The 3,664-nt window shown below is 38.1% G+C and overlaps 1 pseudogene across 1 annotated transcript; it reads left to right on the top strand.

Annotated features, from left to right (window-relative positions):
* Positions 1-1,065: 1,065 nt before the first annotated feature.
* LOC101314093 lies at positions 1,066-2,897 on the top strand (annotated as a pseudogene). Its single transcript, XR_184773.1, has 2 exons — positions 1,066-1,573; positions 1,663-2,897. The product of XR_184773.1 is annotated as a UDP-glycosyltransferase 85A2-like (transcript).
* The last annotated feature ends 767 nt before the right edge of the window (positions 2,898-3,664 follow it).

Genomic DNA, 3,664 nt, shown 5'->3' with positions numbered 1-3,664 from the left:
AGCAAAGAATGAGTGAGGCTGGACTCGTCTTCTCCACTCCTCTTCAGGTTCAAAAGTTTTCACTTTCTTTATGTAGCTTTTTACTGTCTTTTTTAGTATTGTTTTTTATTTTCAGTCACCTAGAGTAGAGGATATAAGATTATGAATTGATATGTAGGTTCAATTGATATATGAGTTTTGATAAATGGGTTCAATTGATATATGGGTATTGATAAATGGGTTCCATTGGAATAGAAATTAAACAAAATGGCCACGTTTTAGTGTGTGATTGTTTCCTTTGGGTTCATATAGGAAGATGCTGATGTTATAGTAAATTTCTGTGCCAACTGATTGTGATCAGCTGAAGAATTCCAGCTCAAGACTCTATCTAACTATCTTCGGGTGCAGACTATGTATTCTAACTATCTTCGGGTGCAGACTCTGTACTCTACCACATTTATAAGTTAGTGCAGATTAGAACACATGGAAAATGTTGCTAGCTTGATAAGAAAGTTGCTGACATTCTTTACACTAAACGGTAGGAGGAATAGCCGATAGAGTTGTTGAGGAGTATAGACGGGAGATGTAAGTGGTGGGAGATGGGAAAGTGTTTGAGGAATAAATGCAGAGGGAAATTGTGGAGGAGATTGGGGAGGGAGTTTAAGGGTTTGGTTCTTGTATTTATGATGGAGGACGAACACCATACAATCTTTCTTTTACTTCATTGTGTGTCATTGAGCAGGCAAGGAATTTTTCTATGCTTGTTATTACTGTTTAGTGGTATTTAATCCTGAATACGAATTCCCCATCTAGCAAAATAAAAATGAAAAAGGTTAGACACTTCAGCGATTCAGACTCAGGAGTGTAGACTCACCTCATATGGATGTAAATTGTTATAGACCTTCCTGGCTTCCTATATATTTTGTGTTAACTTTTACTGGATGTCATTTTAGGACACTGAAATTGGAATAATTATAAGCCAGATATCTACCAATTTAAAACTGGTAAGACATTCCGTTTCCCTATAAAACCCTGTACACATCCTCTTTCCCAAATCATCCCCTATGTAATCAAGAGAGAGAGAGAATGGGTTCCAACGCCTCAGAGAAGCCACATGCAGTTTGTATACCATACCCTGCTCAAGGTCACATAAACCCGATGCTAAAATTAGCTAAAATCCTTCACTACAGAGGCTTTCATATAACCTTTGTCAACACAGAGTACAACCATGAGCGCTTGCTTAGATCCCGAGGTCCCAACTCTCTCGATGGCCTGCCCTCGTTTAGGTTCAAATCGATTCCCGATGGCCTTCCTCCTACTGATGCCAATGTCACCCAAGACATACCAGCCCTATGTGGTTCCATTAGAAATAACTTTTTAGCACCCTTCTGAAGCCTTCTTTCAGAACTCAATTCTTCATCAAATTCCCCTCCTGTTACTTGCATAATTTCTGATTTTGGCATGACCTTCACTCTTGATGCAGCCCATGAACTTGGCTTTCCAGTAGTCCTCTTCCATACAGAGAGTGCTTGTGCATTAATGTGCTACCTTCACTATGCCCATCTCATTGAAAAGGGTATTGTTCCACTTAAAGGTATGGGTCATCACTATTCTGGAACACTATGTCCTAAACATGTAGCGGTACCAGAATGTTAACTTCACCTTTGTCTCCTTTATTTGCAGAGGCCAGTTATTTAACAAATGGCTACTTGGACACTGTAATTGACTGGTTACCTGGCTTGGGCAGTATACGTTTGAGGGACATGCCAACCTTCATTAGAACCACAGACCCAGATGATGTCATGCTGAGTTATCTTCTGGATGTGATAGAACAAGCTCAAAGAGCGTCTGCTATCATTATTAACACATTTGATGCCTTGGAGCATAAAGTTTTAGATGCATTTTCAAGTTTGCTACCACCTGTGTATTCCATTGGACCTCTTCATCAACAACTCAGTCATATCCAAGAAGATGATGACTCAAAGACGATCGGGGCAAATCTTTGGAAAGAAGAACCAGAGTGTCTTGATTGGCTTGAGTCAAAAGTACCAAATTCTGTGGTTTATGTAAACTTTGGAAGTATCACAGTCATGACAGACGAGCAGCTGATTGAGTTTGCTTGGGGTCTCGCAAATAGTAGCATGACCTTTTTGTGGGTGATTAGGCCTGATCTTGTTGCTGGGAAATCAGCTGTGGTTCCACCCGAGTTTGTAGAAGAGACCAAGGGAAGGAGTTGGTTGGCGAGTTGGTGCCCTCAAGAACAAGTTCTGAATCATCCAGCTATAGGAGGTTTCCTGACACATTGTGGATGGAACTCTACGGTTGAAAGTCTGTGTGGTGGAGTTCCCATGATCTGTTGGCCCTTCTTTGCTGACCAACAAACAAATTGTAGGTTCTGTTGCAAAGAGTGGGGTGTAGCCATGCAGATAGAGGGTGATGTTAAAAGGAATTATATAGAAGACCTTGTGAGAAAATTAATGGGAGGACAGGAAGGCAAACAAATGAGGAAGAAATCCTTGGAATGGAAGAAGTTGGCAGAGGAAGCTATTACTGCTCCCAATGGTACGTTCATCATTCTTGAATTTGAACAAGATGGTTAACCAGGTGCTTCTTTCTCCTAAAAATTAGATTTTATTAGGGATCTACATGGATATTTTGTTTTTTTGGAGGTATGGGGTGATGTTCATAGAATTTACATAGAGAATCTTGTGAGGAACTTAATGAAGGGAGAGGATGGTGAGTAGATGATGAATGGAATGAGAGAAGTTGGCCGAGGATGCTACCACAGCTCCTATGGTTCATCTTTCTTGAACTTGGACAAAATGGTTAGACAAGTGCCTTTTTCTTGTAAAAATCAGATTCGATTAGAATCTACATGGATATTATTTGCTTGGATAATCTATATAATGATCATCGTTCTCGTGTAGTATTGTAATAATAAATAATAAGCATGCAATGGGAATTTCACTTTGCGTTCTTGTTTTCATTCTTGTACATTTGGAGTCAAGTTTTACAGCTTAAGATAGATGCAACAGCGTTGTCAACATTATTAAAGCGGATGCTGATCTCTTGATTGAAGATGGCTTCATGAACTATATATATCTCTTTGTATTCACTGGACAGCATTAATTCCATAATGGTGCTTCTGTCATGCAATTCAGTTACATTACTGTAGTCTATATCATTGTTTAAATAGGTTACTAGAATTATACCCGCGCCTTGGCGTGGTGTATACATTTATGGTGTGTTTGGATGTAGGTGAATTCCTGAGAATTTAATCAAACATAAGGAATTCTCAATTTCTTAGAACGGTTTCGCTCGTTTGGATACTTATCCCGTGGAATTAGCAATTTTCACCGGAAAATAATCTTGAAATTTATGAGCTTAAATTCCCGACTTGAATTCCTCACAAAATAAGAGTCATTTGTCAATTCCCTTAACTAAAGTTAGTCTGAATACAAATTCTTGTCATTTTAAAACTTTACATCATGAAATCCAAACAATGGAATTCTTAATTAATAGGATTTAAATTCATGGAATTGTAATTTTCATGATTTTGAAATTTCTATGGACACATCATGAAATTTAAACAATGAAATTCTCAATTAATAGGATTTAAATTCATGGAATTGTAATTCCCATGACTTTAAAATTTCTATGGACATTAAAATTACTTTATCTAAAA

The sequence above is a fragment of the Fragaria vesca genome, linkage group LG5 (genome assembly GCF_000184155.1).
Source record: "Fragaria vesca subsp. vesca linkage group LG5, FraVesHawaii_1.0, whole genome shotgun sequence".
Taxonomy (NCBI): domain Eukaryota; kingdom Viridiplantae; phylum Streptophyta; class Magnoliopsida; order Rosales; family Rosaceae; genus Fragaria; species Fragaria vesca.
This window is presented reverse-complemented; position numbering and strand designations above follow the sequence as displayed.